This window comes from Falco naumanni, chromosome 4 (genome assembly GCF_017639655.2).
Source record: "Falco naumanni isolate bFalNau1 chromosome 4, bFalNau1.pat, whole genome shotgun sequence".
Taxonomy (NCBI): domain Eukaryota; kingdom Metazoa; phylum Chordata; class Aves; order Falconiformes; family Falconidae; genus Falco; species Falco naumanni.
Genome location: NC_054057.1, coordinates 28747161 through 28764401, shown reverse-complemented (window position 1 = coordinate 28764401; position 17241 = coordinate 28747161).

Here is a 17241-nt window from a genome sequence, read left to right as displayed (position 1 = left end):
TGCAGTTAAATGAGTGCAATGACTTTTTTATTACCAGCAGTATGCTTGCAGAGAGGTCTGTAAGACTTATCACAGGCAATGAAGTAGTATTGCAAAGAAAGCTATTGGTAATACATAGAAGTAAAGCTGAATGGTAAGGATAAGTTGTCTTAGAAAGAAATCACATGATGTATCATCAGCAAGTGATTAAGATGGTGGGTGGTTCTTTCAGATGACTTCTGTATCTAGAAGTGTATGTTCTAATGCTTCTGTATTTTGTATTTAGTGCTGAATGTTTTCTTGTTTGGCTAAAAGAGATCCTTCAAAGTGCCTCACGCAGGGCATTCAAAGTCACTAGTGACAGCTGAAAAGCAGGGTCCTGGTTTAACATACAATGATCTGACAGGATTGTGTTTTTCTAAAAAACCAACAAAACTTTAAATTGTTGCAATGACAAGATACTGCTATTCAGCTAGCTAGTGGTACTAAAAAAAAAAAAATATTGGAATGCTGATTCCATCAAATCAAGATGTGATGCCATGTCCACCAGGAAGCTGGAGCAGGGTTTCTACAGCTATAGTCCAAAAGGTTAGAGCACTGCCCACTGCCTTTTAGTGCCAGTTCAACAGAATATCTGCCCAGTGTATAGGTACATCCAGGGGAGGGATAGGGTCTGTTTTAGTAATTGCATGTCTTAATCATGTAGCTGATCATGAGGAGGCCTTCAGAGACAGAATTTCTAAAATAATCATCTTTCCAAAGAGGGGCAGGAAACATTATTTCTGAAAGGCAGCTAGGACTGCAGAGGTGCAGGCTGCATCTTACCACTCTGAAAAAGATGTACTGGAGCTAATGGTGTGGCTCAAAGTTGTGATAAGAACTTGTGACTTATTACAGCAACTCTTGTCAAAATAGATTACTTGTGGCTCTTTCATGTTGATACCTTTCCTGTAGGCAGTGAATGGGCAAAATTCACTTGAACTGCTGGAGAGAACAATAGACCTTTATAGTGTCAAGGCTGCATCCAGATTTATTCAGGCATGAACTAGAGCAGAGCTCCACCTCCAGAGCTTTGAAAGCTGCTACCCACTCAGGTCTAGCAATTCTTCACATAATGTGGTGCTATGGAGCCCCTAATCCCAGCCCCACTTCCAAAAAGGCTGCATATGTTTTGGTTTTATGATCCAGAGGGAACCTTTCCAAGGGCAGGGGGGGTGGGAGGGGGGATAGTTTAGTACCCACACTCCTTAGTCCAGAGGAGGGCTGGTGCAGAAGCCCAGTGTCTAATGTGCTGATGTTGGGGGTGAGCTCTGACATTTCATGAAAAGGTTCTGTGACTGTCGAAGACCTGAGGCTTTCAGGCTTTCTGCACTCTGGATGGTGATGGAGGCTCTCTGTGCTTCTAGGTATCATAATTGAAGTAACCTATGTACCTTCCCACCCCAGGCTTTTGTTTGCACCAGTTTATTTTGAGATGGTGTGGGCAAATGGAATCAACTTTGTCACATTGTCAAGATGCTTCTGATGATGGAATAAATAGATATTTCCAGTCACAATCTTTCAGTTCTGATCTAGCTTCTTGGGAATCCTTCCCTTAAGACTTTTGAGAAGAGAAGGTCTGACTTACGAATAGAGCTTTTCTTTCCACCCTGTATCCATAGTATATAACCTGATGTCTGAGTTGTGCTGTATCCTGGAAGAGTGCATTACTTTCTCAGGCATCCTGTGAGTTATGCTGATGTGAGCTATGCTTCATCAAAAATGTTTTTAGCCTTTGAAACTTATTTCAGGAAGTTCAGAAGGATGGGGAGAGACTCAAGTAGCACTGTTATACTTTTGGTGTGCCTTGGTATGGGTGGGTTTTGTGGACTGTTAAAGGGGGTTTGAAGAAAGTAATATAAGCATACTAGAAACTACTGCTCAAATCTGGAATGGACTCAGCTTGAGGTATAGGCAAAATGTACCTGCTGCATTTATATCGGCCAGTACTGTGACTGGGTATCCTTAGCAGCCTTGCACCCCAAATATTGAACTTTTATGCCTGAATGAAGCCTAGGGTTAAACCAGACCACAGTATGGGACAATCAATCTGCTCAGCCCTCTGCAGACATGGAGATCTGCTCTACCTGTGCTCTAAACCACCTGGATGTACCAAAGTGATGCAAAGTCTCTATGCTCCCAAAGGCTCTTTGCAGTGCCTTGGCACAGCTGCTGTTCTAGCTTGGAGCTGGGGTGGAGGAAGGACAGGTCTGGGTGGTCCTGCTCCTCCACTAAGCACCCTGCCAGAGTTGAGGAAGGGCAAATCTGAGCAGGAGACTCTGAAATGGTGCTCCTTTTTCCACACAAATACCCTACATGCTGTGGCTTTTCAAAGCAGCTGTTGGTGTCCTCAGTAGTTTAGCTTGCATATGAAGTACTGGAGGTGAGGGCTCTCTCTATCGGTATTCCCAAACTCTCTAAAGCCAAACACATGGTAGACCGTACTCTCAGGTATGCTAGTCTCCTTTTAAAGGGGGAAGGACAAGAGAAAAGCAAGTTTGGGGTTTGTTTCCTGAAGAGTTAACATGAAGGTTGAGGAAGCTGAGATTAAGTCTTTGGGGATGATGGGGAGGACACTTGTGGAAAATAGCTTAAAAATATAGCTTGGGATTTTTTTCTAGCTGGTAATCACAGAGGCTAACAGAGGTTTTTAAAATTAACTGTATAAATGAGCTGAGTGGTTACAGTATAGGTTGACAAATGTATTACAAAGTCTTATGAGCCATCATTGTTAAATAACAGTACTGTGACTGGTGGAAGGAAATTGCATTTCCAAAAATTGAAGGGATGAATATCTTATGCCCTGGATAATCTAGTGAGACAGTAAATGAACAATGTTGATGGGAGTCTGTGATACTTGTCCTTAACTAGTAGAGTTAAAGAAATGCAATTATAAATTGGTTCCCATGTTGGTAGTTAGGACACCTTAAAAATTCCTGAAGAGGCTTCCTTATTAATTCCTGAAAAACAAATGCAAACTTGACATAGTTTTTTTCCAATATATTATCCATTCCTATAGTATCTTCAAGTCCCAGCTGCTGTAGTAGTGCTGTTCTTCAGTGCATCTGTACTGGGCTAAATCCAACTCGCCTTAGTCACATCAGCAATACCACTGCTGTCCATAAAGGGTTTGCCTCACTAAACTGGTACAGGATTTGTTTTGTTTTGAACAGTCATATGACTTTTTGCAATACCATGTTGCAAACTAGAATTAAACAAAAATCTCCAAATTTTGAGACAGAACATGCTAAAGAAAGAAGAAAGGACAATGTCTGGCTTTTGTGTGTCTTGAAAAGAATAGGCAATATTTTTGTAGCTTTTTAGTTGTCAGATTTCAAATGCTATCTGAGGAAAATGAAGTGTCTCTCAGGGGAACTGGAGAATTAGAACTGGGCTTTTGTTCCAACTTCTCTGCCAACTTTCTGCATGACCTTGGCTACAGTATGTGCCTCGGCACAGTTTCTTACGGGAAGGATACTTACACCAAGACACTAACTGAACTTCATGTTACCATTGTTTGCTCTCACTTCAGCTATCCATTATTTCAAGCTTCTGTGGGCTGGCTACCACACTATTCTCTATTTCTGTTCCACCTTATCCAACCACAATGAACTTGTACAAACTGGTGTCTTTGTATAAAAATGCTTAGTTAGCCCTTAAACAGCTACTGAAAAGTTAAAATCCTAACACTACATTTTGGGGGTGTTTAGTTTAGGATGATGTGTATCAGGGCAACCATAGGGAAGTTTTGGACCTAGAGGATGCCTCGCCCCTGCCTCCCATATTGGTTTTATGAAGATCTCAGCTTCTGCTTTTGGCTTCAGTGCTAATAGACCATCCCAATTTTTCACCTGAGTTTCCAAACCTTTTAGGCATTCCAGAACTCTTTAATCTCTCATCTTTGTGGTATTTTTTACACTGCAACTATGAAATGTCCACTTGGGACAGTCAGAATGTGTATGCTATTTACAGGGAATGGATCTGCAGAGGGAATGCGCAGGAGGGAAATGGAGCAGATGCAGGACTATATCAAAGCTGTTACTTTGCTCAAACTGAGTGTCAGTGACAGTCATTCAGTGTTTCATGACAAACTCCTTTAAACCACTAAGATACTGGAGGAAATGCTGTAGTGCACACAGCAGCATGTATCACTGCTGAGTCAGAAGGTTCAATGACAGTAACATCCACTAGGTGTTTCAGTGTACTTTTATCTTTTGACAAGATTGATTCTTGACCTTACATAAAGTTGCTATAAAAGTACACTGGCTTTCCAGGCAGTGAATAAGGTAACTTGAACACTTTCTCGTGCAGCCTGAGCAGTGGCTGTGGCTGCTCTGTAGCTATGACTTTGAGCCTGTTCCCAAGACTATGAATGCTGTATTCCTTTACAGATAACCCTTCCTTGCTCAGGTAAACTTGTTAATACTGACTCAAGAACCAGGATTGCCTAAAATTACATTTGTTTGGCAGAGCGTTGCTCTGAACTTTGAAGAATAACATCCTATACTTGCTATAAGATGTTCTATTTCTTCAGTTGTCCTACTGTCACTGATTTTTGCATGATAGCCATATTCAAGGACAGCTCTTCATAAAAACAGAGCAACTGCTATCTGGGTTTGATTTGAGTTTTTTTAGAACAGCTCAAGTGCAACAATTCCATGTATATGGAAGCTGGAAATGGCAGTGGCATCCTCTGCTGTGATCTGGAATTTGTCAGCAAATGAAGTGTCAAGACAGAATTTGAGCCTATTGGAAGAGTGGCATTCGAGCTGTAGCTGTCACGTGAGATAAGGGAATAATATAAAGAAAAGAAGATCAATAATTGGGAGAAGAACCATAACCAACAGAATGTCAGTGTTTTTTGTTACTTTAACAGTATATGTTTAGATATGTAGTGCTTCTGGCCTGGCTATTTGCTTATGCTTAACAAAAGCACTTTTAAAAATAAAGCCATTGAACAACAAGCTTATCCTGAACTTGATGTCTTCTTTAAGACCAATAAAAGCTTTCATTCTTTTCAATTACAAAGAAATACTTCCAACTTCCCTGCTTTATTACCACATCTCTTCATAATGGATTAAGAGTTGTGAAATGAGTGAAGTAATCAGACAGCATAACCCAAAGTAAGACTCTTGTCAAGACATGAAAAAGTTAGCCTTGTAAAAGCTAGTCTTCGATCTGAAGTTTGTTCACTTACATATCTTTTTTGTGATATAATTTAAAAAAAATGTTGAGAAAGGATTAGAAAAACGTACTCCAGAGAGAACACTTGCAAGTATCTCCCGTGGATTAATCATAAAATAGGACACTTCCTGATTAGGGAAGTATTATGAGACATAGCAGATTGTAAATCCATTGTTGTAATTGCTACCCACAAATAACTGTTTAGGAAGAATAGGTACATAAATTAATTCTTTTCCAGTAAACTGCACTTCAAGTATTTTAGATATCTGTAGATGTATTCTGTAATATCCTAAGCCAAGAAAATATTCTAATCTATACGCACGCAAGCAAACTGAGAAATAAGTTGCTACATGGATAAGTTAGGTTTCTATTCAGAATGTGGCACATTAAACTGAGCAGGATTGTACTGACAGGGTTTTCCTCTCACCCCTTGTCTCCTAGAAATAGCTTATCTACTGTGTCCTGTCCTGCTGATGCTTTGTGATGTGTCCCAGGCATCCCTTAAATCTGATTTCTGACAGTTTAGGTAAATTAAATCTTTGCTCTGAAGTTTTCCCTGTTAAAATCTTACAGGATCCTGCCTTGGAGAGGAATTAAGCAGTGGAAAGAAAGGCAAATACATTTGTTAGCTATTCAGTTTAGAAACACTTTCTTCTGTATGCTTCTAGAGGAATATCAGGAAAGCGTCCTTGGGTCTGTCCTTGGATAGCTTTTGTATGTTCTTCATGAAACATCAGAAAAATGTCTAAAGGATGACCTGGCCTTTGGTCTGATTCTCTGGCTGTCCATCCATATGGATGATAATCACAAATAGCCACTGGGCAGAAGTATCAGCATCATGACTAACAAAAAACCCCAATGTGCAGAGGGAATAAATGCTCTGTCACTGCTATATTGCTTTACTACAAGCAGTCAAGCTTCTGAAGGACTCCCATCTGGTAAAACACATCCAGCAGAAGAAAGTAAAATTCCACCATTATTAAGCTTGCTTAGATAAGTGAGGTTGTACTAGTTGTCCACCCTGTCCAATTTAAAACCATGCTGAAAGTTCCAGAATCAAGATCTCTACATCAGTGACTTGCCTGCTTCTATCCAGATTTGAAGTTTTTTGAGACTTGTAGATCTTTATCAGTTGAAAGAGCTCAAATGCTACAGTAAAATGCAGGGATTGGATAGTTCAGTCTCTGTCCTTCACTTTTCCCTGAAGAATTTGTGTACTCCCTGTTCTTGTTCTCTCAAACAGCTGGGTATGTCTGGGATTACTCCAGTAAATCAAGAGGGTTCAAGCTAGTGAAATCAGAATTACCCAGTTAACTGACAAGGAGTCTGTCACTGGAGAACTGAAATTCAGAATTCAGTAATGCTTATTTTTCAATTGTGACAGGCACAAGCTGCAAAACCACTTGTTTTAGTCTTCAAGATACTGGGAAATATTATGAGGTCATGAAGCAGTCATCTTCCTGTAGTATTTCATAAATTTTTACTTTAAGAATACTGGAAACTAAAAATCTTCAGTATACAATCTGTTTCAGTATTATGTCAACACTGATTTAATCACAAAGAATTAGTTCTAAAGTTTGGCTTCAGTTTGCAAATTTGTTTGCTTTCAGACCTTGAAAAGCAAGGTCTGACCCACAAAACTAATTACATTGTTTACCTTAATGCCCTTGGAAGCAAGCTTATTTCCTGTTCTGTTGTGCACTTCAGTCTGGTCTGTCCAAACACTTCCGTGATCCTCGCTGTTCGTAACGTACATCTGACATTCTCATAATTTTTTCTGTTGTATTGCTTAGTGACATTTCCCTGGGTAAAGCGATATTTTCATTTTTGCACAAGGAACAGACGCAGCAGGTAGACTGAAGTATTTACCCAAGGCTGTATGGGAAGTCTGACAGAGACAAGACCTGACTCCAAGGTATCTAGAGTTGCAGCACAGTCACCAGATCTCCATTGTCATCTGCTTGCAGTATCTTCTAGTGCTTTCCAACAACAGGGGAAAAGATCACTTCTATGGGAACAAAATATAGTGCTGTAAAAAGAGTAATTCTATTACTGATGCTGGGTACTGGCCAAAATCACTATGGGATTCTTCCACAAGAATCTTTCCTTTTCCTTTATGTATTCCTGATTGTATTTAGTTTACTTGCTTTGACCTGTATTAGGTACCATAAGTAATATTTTGGATAAAAGCTGAAAATTATAAAAATGCTCTGACCAAATGAGAAGTTTGAGAGGATAATTGGATGCACAGTATATTTTGTATAAAGAATCAGATTTATACAAATACAGAGTGTGAAGCTTAACTTGATTTTTTTTTTTCTTCTGCAGCATGGAAATCAGTACTGCAGAGGATATTATTTTAAAATAATACAATTTTAAACAGTGTAAGAGAACAGTAAAACTAAAAATATCACCACACTATTTAAAATAGCTATATGAAAAAATAACTCCTGTCCTAAGGCTCTCGCAGTATTATCCAGAAGTGCCTGAACATCAGGCAGGGTGTCTCAGGGATGTTGCATTATGAATTTTATTTTTGGTAGTGTTATTTTTGGTAGGAGTCATTTTCCAAGAGAAATGTTACAGCTTTCTGTAGGTCAGTCAAACTTAGGATTTGATCAGCTTGGGGTGGGGAAGTAATTTGAGGGATACAGTTTACCAGGAAAAGTTGTGTTCCCATTAGCTTCCCCAGGCAACCCCAGGGTGGCAACTTGGACTAGCAGCAAGGTATGTGAGTTTGTAAACTGAGGGGAACTTGTGTGGAAGAGCAGTGCTCTAGGCCAATGGATTGAAGCCAAGTAATTGTTGTAGAATAAATTCTTGCCCTAGAAAACCACAGCTGAGAACACATGTGGGCCACCCTACACCCTGGGAAGTTTTGATATGGGACAAAAGTGAGAGTTCTTGAAATCCACAAGAAAGTCTCCTCTACAGAGATGCTATCCAGACAGTTATGACTAACTGGTAGAAACTTTTTGTTCTCTCTTCTTTAAATAGTTTGATTATATAAACAACTTTAATCCATCTATGGCCAGATGTGTATGAGCTCTATTGAAAATCATTGGATTATAGTGATACCAGACATCCTCTTTCCAGCTACTTCCTTAGCCTTGCTCTGAAGTACAAAACCTGGGAGATATTTAATACAAGGAAATTCATTTTTTACAGACTTTTTAAAAAGCATTAACAAACATTTAAGAGATACTATGGTTATGTTACAGTTTATCTCAAATATTAAAGCTGAAAGCAGCAATAGCTTACTACTTGTCTGGGAACTGCAAAAGCACTAGAATAGCTGCTCATGTAAGAGTTAATACTTCATTTCTCTGTGTATCTCAAAGGAATGCTGAACTTTGATACTGACTCTTTTTCATAATAAGGGACGGATTCTGGTCTCAGTAATTATTCTGGATATAAAGCAGTGTGATATACCTGGATGTAGCCCTACAGGGATAATCCTTATTTCAACTGCAGATTAAAATACTGTTAAGACTGGAAGATACCAAAGGCAGAAGGATGCTTTAATGAATGTACTCATGCTCTAGGTGTTCAGTGCCTCATAACATTTTTCCCACTCATGTGTCAGCTCTCTAATCATGTCTGGGTCAAGTCGCCTTTTCCCACCAGATGCCACTTTTAGCTTGGACTCAGTCCTGGCAGTTGCTCTTGTCCCTTCTCTACAAACCTCTTATGCTGGCAGGAAAATAGAAGTACTCTATCATTAGTCTCACAGAAAGAATCACTGCAATGCAATTTCCTTCTTGTACAAAAGTGAACTGTAATGGGGGAGATGGGGTTGCGGTGTAGATCATTCCTTCCCTTTATGTAGCAGAAGGAAGAAATCTAGGGACAGAAGAAGCTGGAAACAGTCCCTTTAAAACTGCACAGCACAAAAGGCCATATATATGGCTCATTATAATACCTGGTGGCTCTTCAGAAGTGTCTTGGTAGTTTGTGGAGGCACTGGTACACCACTTGTACACAATTCACAGGGCTCAGAAATCAATCCTAGATGCTTGCCCTGTACAAATGGCTCACGGGGGACTTCAGCTGCTGATGTGTATGACTTGCCCGTGAGTCTGTCTCTGCTTCTTTGGTTCAGCTCTAGGATGTAGCATGTGCAACTCCTACTCACTCAATAGAAGAGTATGTAGTCAGTCACATCTGCTAACAGCGTCAAAACAGTTTTTACTGCTTTTTATTCCTGTTAGCTTTGCAGAGACAATACAGCTGAATTGTAAGGCTGGTGCATTATTAGCAGTTCATTTGCCAAGTTCCCCTAGAGAATAGTCTCAGCTAGTACTGTTAGCTGGATATGCACCCTTGCTGACGCCCTGATGCTGGACTGGATGTAGAGCTGTGGGCAAAGGAGTGGCTTTTTAAAGGTTTACCTTGAGTGTGAACTGGAGGCAAGAAAGTGGGCTTTCTCAGTGCTGTGCTTCAGAGAACAGATAGCATTAAAGATGCCCAGCATAAATACAACAGGGAATCCCAAGTGTGACAAGTTGCACAGAGCTGCTGAGGCCCATATTTTGTTGCTATTTTGTGTGTCTTCATGAGAAGACAGGGTTTGCGCTGCATTTGTTTACATGGAATAGACCTAATATTTCTCTCGTATGGGTTTCTTGTTCCGTGGTACATAATGTACGTGTTTGGTTTATGTATGGATGTAACTTTGCTATGTTTCCTGATCATCAGCTTTTGCTAGGACAGCAAGTGTCTAATGGTAATGCATTTTGAAGACAAACTGGTGAAAGTAAAGGACTTATTTGTACTTCTCACTGACCATAAAAACATTGCTTGTGACTTTTTTCAAGCTGACATTTAAGCTTAGAGCTGCTGAAATTTTTGCTGGGGCTAATGAACTTCCCTGGTGTGATTCATGCAATTTCCAAGAGAAGGGAGCTACGCTTGAAAACTTCAAGGGCTTCTCTGTAGCAAGAATTACTCCTATATATATGTGTTGTAACTAAGGGTCAGAAACTGAGTGTGCATTTAAAGGCAGGAGAAGATGCTCTGTAAAATTAAATGCCAAAGAGCCCCTGCAAGCCTGTATCTCTAACTTCTGTAAACCTGACCCTCAGTCTTCTGACCTGAGAGCTGTCATAGTCATGTCACTCATAGTTCAAAGGCAGAGGTAAGCAAGTTATGTATACGGAGTAGTAGTTTCTTAGTATCCAGCAGGTACAGTGATGCGGTGGTGTAATTTAAAGTTTGCCTATGTGATTTCAGGTGTCATTCTGCAGGCTGAGGACTAAAAGGCATTGCTATGTCTGCAGAGACCTTGGTAGGGAGACTTTGGACCTGAAATGCTGATAGAAAAGAGCAGCAGCTACAAGCAAAGCTTTCATGGTTAGCTAGGAGAGCTAGCAGAGCAAGGGCAAGAACAAGACTTGGAGAAATAGGCAGGGCTCAAACAGGGGGTACAGGATCCAACCAGGAAAGCAGGTAGCACTTGTGGCCAGGGGGAGCAGCTAATGTTGTAGGCTAGCAACAGCTTGGATAAAGCCTTGTTATTCTGCTGTTCAGGTGACACAGCCCTGGAACCTGCTGACTGCAAAATGAAAAGGGATTGATAATGCAGAAGATGGGGAAGCAGCCAGATGGCTAAACCAGGGTGCTAGGGGAGGAAGGATGCAAACAATTATAATGCAGTTTTGGGAGAGGTATTATATCGCTGCTTTTTGTCTTCCTGTTGTCCTTTTTCTCCCATTCAGTAAAATAATAAGAAAATCTGTTTTCAGGTGTGGAAAAACTAGGTGTATGAGCACCAGACAGCTTAGTTAAATTTTGCTAGCTTTGGGGTGGGGATTCAAACGGGTGTTTTATTACTGGTCACTGAAGTTTAAACCTGGCATGGTTGTTATCAATCAAAGGCTTTCAGAAATGTTGCAGAGGGCTGCATGTAAACTCAGGACATCTGTCCTGAGTGATTAAGACATTTCATGGCAGCTTTGTTTGGTTACAGTTGGAAGCGATATGCTATTTAAATGCATATCCACTTTTTCCTTTTATTAGTAGGATAGTTTGACAGATGAAGGAAGACAGTGGCAACTGAATCCATGCCAGACTTCTCTCCACAGTATTTGCACGGGGAGGTGGATATGATGTTGCAGAACTACTGAGGGTGGCTGTGGATCTGAGCTTACTATAGCATATTCATATTATTGTGATTATTCATATCTGTAAAAATAACAAAGGTATTCACTCTACATAAAATGGAGTATGTGTGGTGTTACACATTTGGACTCTTGGGAAGCGTTGCCTGCAAAAAAAAAAAAACAAAACACAAACCAAAACCAAAAACCCTGGAGAAGCTCAGAACAAAACAACAGACACTTATGAAGCACTCTGACAATCAAACAACACAAGCAGAAAAAATGTTTAAAAGAGACATATGGCTTAACATGCTGGCCCATTTTTGGTTGATCTTTTTCCAATCCTTCTGCTCTCTCAACATAACCTCTCTCCCAGTCCCTCCCTATTCCATAAACCCATCTGCCTTCATCTGTTAATTCAGCCCTCTGTTACTATTGAATTGTTTATCAGCCAAATGAGTGTGGATGATGAGCTACTCTATTCCCTCCAACCTAGTTAAAACAGGTCTGCTACTCAATGGTGGGCCAGTGTTGAGAAAAATGTAAATTACTAATAATGTCTGGAAACCTTTGAGAGAGAGGCCAGAACAACTGAGCATTTGGAGTCTTCAAAAAAATTTCCAAGGCCTGGATGCGGGCGGCACAAAACTTTACCACCCTCCTGAGTATGCAGTGATTTTTGGTTTAGTGTGCTTTCACAAGGTAAGAGGAATGCCCCTGCTTGTCTTGGGCTTGATCCTTTTCCAGTTCACTCTGGGAGATATCTCATGAGAAGTCTGAACTGATCCAACAGGTTTAATTGCCTCATAAAGGGGAAATTTCAATTCCCTTCCCCCCCCCCCCCCCCCCCCCCGCCTTGCTGTGATTTCATTTCTCTCTCCAATGTACCAGTGGGATGTGTTAATCTGACTCTAGTTCAGCTAATAGAAAACTTACCCAGCAAAACAGTGGATATCAAAGGATCAGGTAAAAGCCTTGGCAGGAAGGGGTGGGACCACCAGATCAGGAATTGGGTGCAGAGCAAAATCAGAAGCATCTCCTTTAGCTAGTAAAGTATAATATAAAAAATAGTAGGAATTTGTTTTGAACACCCATGAAAATCCCGTTTACTAGCTCTGTTCTAGCACAGTATTAAAGCATGTGTCTAAGCACGTGAATAATTGTCTGGTCAGTAATATAGCAGTGCTGCCTGTGAGAAAGGTGAATTTGGTCAGTCTTTAGCAGCACTATTCCTCTTGGGGGAGTACCTTCAAAACCTATTCCGGTAACTAGAGATTTTTTCGCTTTACCACTTCAAAGAGGGTCTCCAGCTGGCACCTTGAAAATGGTGTTCAGTTTCTGGCCCCCTCACTACAAGACAGATGTTGAGGTGCTGAAATGTGCAGAGAAGGGCAACAAAGCTGGTGAAGGGTCTAGAGCACAAGTCTTACAAGCTGCTGAGGGAACTGGGGTTGTTTAGCCTGGAGAAGAGGAGGCTGGGGGGTCCTTATTGCTCTCTGTAACCACCTGAAAGGAGGCTGTGGGCAGGGTGGGTGTCTGTCTCTTCTCCCAGGTAACAAGTGATAGCGTGGATGAGAGGGAATGGCCTCAAGTTGAGCTAAGGGAGATTTAGGCTGGATATTAGGAAAAAATTCTTCACTGAAAGGCTGGTCAAGCATTGGAACAGGCTGCCCAGGCAGGTGGTTGAGTCACCACCCCTGGAGGTGTTTAGAAGATGTGCAGATGTGGCACTTTAGGACACAGTTTAGTGGCGGACTTGGCAGTGCTAGGTTAATGGCGCTCTGATCTTAAAGTTTTTTTCAGCCTAAATGATTCTATGATTCTATATGTTAATTAAGCAAAATCTGTCTGGTGCTGTGATTCTCCAGGGTTTTCTGTTCTCTCCTGGCTCTCTCCTGTTCATTGTTGCAGTTATGCTGTCGTGCTCTAACTTTTTTCATAGACAATGAGACAATTATCCCCATTGCAGCATGGATTCCTAGGAAAATAAGACTTGCATAATTACTTGGAGTGTCTGGCTATATACAATCCATGTTATCTTTAAACTAGCTGAGACCTGTTATACATGTTAGATGGGGGAGTCTCAACTATACCAAGTCCTTACAAGTTCTGTGACAGCTAGGTAGAGAAGAGACCATGATAACGTGTGTTCCTACTCGCTTCCCTGGTTAGGGATTAAAGGTGTGATGTGAACTCTCCATTCATTGGACGTATCAAAGGAGCTATGGGGGTGCACACCTAAATGTCATTGCTGACAGGAAAACTTGTTGGGATATGGGCTCAGTCTTTGAATTCTTGAGGATGCTTTATGAATTGGGTTTTTTTTCCCCCTAAGGAAAGCCTTAGTTATAAAAATAGTTAGTCTCTTAGTAGGATGATCATAAACTTTGTGCAGGAAAAAATATGCAGTGTTTGTCCATGTAGAATAACTTTTCATAATCTCTGGGTATCTCTTCTGCTAGGGATGCTAATATTTAACCTCATTCCGCTTTGAAGAGGGTTAGCATTTACTCCAGAAGGAGAATAAAGGCAGAGGAAAAGGAACTTATCAGGGACACGCATCAAACCAGTGTATATCTATAGGTAAAACAATCGGGTGAAACGGCAAAAATCAGGCCATGCAAATGATTGTAACTGAAGGGCTGGAATTCTTTTGATCAAGTTGAGTAAATGCTCCAGTAATTCAGCACCTGTGTAAAGAAATGCCTCTGTACACCCAGGATGAAACAGGAATGGAGTTCAGGCTGTTGTGTAGTGTGCTGCCTGCTTCTGCAAGGAAGAGAGTTGGTAGCTATAGGGGTTGCAGTCCTGCTAGGGCAGACACTGCTTTTGGGCTTGTCCCGTGTCATTGCCCGGCAATTTTAATCCTTGGTCAACTCTTCTAGGAGAGTCTGTCATGATGTCCTCAAATGTTCACATCCAGGCTGCCAGGAAGGAAGGGTATAGTGTCCAAGAAAAAAGCAGGCTGTGCCCAAGAGCTGCCTAAAGACAGCTCTGTAGAGCCTGAAGTCGTAGCACCTACGTCAGTCAAGTACCTACTGCCACGCATAAGCATAGCATTCAGCTGAGAATATGAGCAATCCTGTACGTGTAAGACAAAATATAGTAAAAGACATTAGACAGCATCAGCCAAGCATCTTTTTAAAGGCAAACTGTGTGTGTCAAAGTCAGTAACAGTTCCAAGTTCCAACAGAGTGAATAATCCAAAATGAGAAGCCATTGCGAGCCAGGTATGAGAATCACTTGGACATAAATGAGTCTAGTGCCTAGAAATGCTGTCCTGTATCACCTGAGTGGTGGTCTCTTTACCAGGCAAAAATTGTGTCTTGGTAAGACTTGGTGCTTACTATGTTGCAGGAAAGGTGAGTACTCTCGTGACAGCTAGCTCAGCTGGAGATTAATCCAGCATAAAGAATTAGGATATGCCCAAATAACATCAGAATTGTTAAATGGCCCTCACAACACAACATCTTCTGCCAGTTCTGCCAAGGTGGTGGATTTCCGTTTCAGCCATCCAGTCTTATATAAAGGCCACCCAGAGCCAGTGGCAGGATAACAGCTGTGCTCCTGTATTTGACAGATTAAAAGGACAATATAAAGCCTAAGCAGCTTGAAGTTACTCACAGGTTTTATACAGCTTTAAGGCAAGAGCATGCTTAGTAAAGGACTTGGAGGCTGACCACTTTTTCTTTCAGAAAAGCTCTTTTGGGGGAAGTTTGGTCTGTTTGCACTTGGCCCCTAGAAATGCCAAGATATAAATCCTGTGAGAGCCTTACTCAGTCCTTCCATCATTACCCAGATGGGCTCCAGTCAAGAATCTTGTGGAGGAGGATGTCAGTGGATTTTTTTATTGGCTGTAACATTACAACCGCTATATTTGTCTGTTTTTCCAGATGAAGGTGTACCTGGCCATTGTTAAGAATAACTTAAACTTCCCAGTTTTCACTTATTTTAAAATGTTTTTTTCAAATAACTACAAACTGTTCAAAGTACTGTATGAAGTAGAAGCTCCTCTGATACATATTAGGCATGAACAAGCCACCAGAATGACATATTTTGGAAATGAAATGGAATCAGTCTTGCACAATCTCAAGAGCATAGGTCAATAAATAAAAGAAGGCATGAGTATGCCTTAGTTTATGGCTGAAAAGATACTAGAAGTTGTTGACAGGCCTGTGGGATAACAAAATTTGCTGTGTTGCTTAGCCTGTGGGAGGTTAGGGAGTGTATAATAGGTAGGCATATAAAATTCAGATGCTTATAATATAAATAAGCATCTGAACTGCCAAAGCTTAGTCTAATTTTGAAGTTCCTTATGCATTATGCAACTCTTCTCCTTTTCAGTAAAATGCAAAGTTGCAATGGAAACCACTTTATTTCCAATGTGTGTAATTTTCTTCTTTTGAGGAACAGAAGGGCAAAATGTCCTCTTCAAAGCCTGGTTCACTTTCTGAATCAGCTGGCATGTTCATCTTCTGCTTCAATATTTGAATATTTTTACATCTACCGGAGGTGGGTACACATTTTTGTCTCTTGATCTTAATTATGATCTCCCTGGTTTTACTCAAATCCCAACAGGGGACAGCTTTCAACTTCCTTCTCCTGTAGGAGATGGACAGTGTTCTTAGTCTGAAAGGAAAGCAGGCATGGTAGCTAGTGAAAAGGAAAGCATGTGCCTGGCCCTCCTTAAAGGGATTCCTCTTCCCCATCCTCTCCCCAGGTCCATGGAGCACAGCCAAGTCTTGTGCTTGAAGTCTCATGGTCCCAGCATGTGCTGATGGGGGGTTTGGCTCCTCCTTGCGCACCTGTAATGTTAAACTGCCTCTGTGACTCAGAATCATACTTAGCAGCCTGAGTTGCTGGATTTTGGATTTAGACTTTTTTTTTTTTGAGTATGTGCACTTACCAATTTTTCCTGTTTTAGCTAATCTAATGTCTGTGATAGAATCAATGTCTGTGTCCACCTTTGAAGGTAAGCTGCATGTCTGAGATCAATACATGATGTAGAATTACACCGGTAACCCACAGGACCAGGAGGAGCTGGAAAAGCTCAAAGGGGGCAATGAATCAAGAGTGAGGAGGCTTGGGTTGGTTCTCTGCTCTCTTCCAGCAACTTGCTGTGTGACCTTCAGGCAAACTATTCACCTTTCCATTCCTCTGATTCCCTCCCTCATCTTTATTCCTTATTTACACTTTCAAAGCGCAAGGGCATAAGCACATGTCCACCATGAGCAGTTTCAGTGTAAGAATTGATATACAGCTTTAAAGCAAGGAGGCAAGCATCTGGCTGGATGCCTCCTGTAGGTATCTACTACCATGGTCTACTGCAGTCTGTGATTGGTGGCTGGCTTCCCGGGGCAGGAGAGGCAGTGTGCTTGCCCAAATGTCAACTGAATTTCTCAAATATGTGCAGAAGAGTGTGCATGCAGACGTGCCCAGGGATGCATGCTGACTTTCTTGTGTGGCCTTCATGGCCTGGTATGTCTTTTGGTCTGCCTTGGTCCTGGGAAAGAGCTGCTGTGGCTTTGTGATGGGCACCTTGCTGGTCTTGTGTGTGGGTGATTTTGATTGTAGATGTATTTTCACTAAGGTAATAAAATGCTAAGCCATTCTCTTTCCCAAATTCAATTTGATTTTTCTTCTGAGGCTCTGCTGATACTCTGTTCTCATTTCTCCTGTTTTACTTCTTTAAGAAAGGAAATGAGTTGATCAGGTGTAAGTCAGAGGCACAATGCCTCTGAAAATATTTCAGTGTGTTGACTGGAAAACTGGAATAAAATCTCTTGCACTGCTATCAGGAACAGTAAATCTTTAGTTCCAAATAAACCTGTATGAGGCCCTCCCCTCGTGCACGTGCACATGCAAAGATGGTTTTAGAAAAAAACTTTAGCCTCAATTGTGGTATGTTAGAGGGCATATTTTTTAATCGACATGTCTTCAC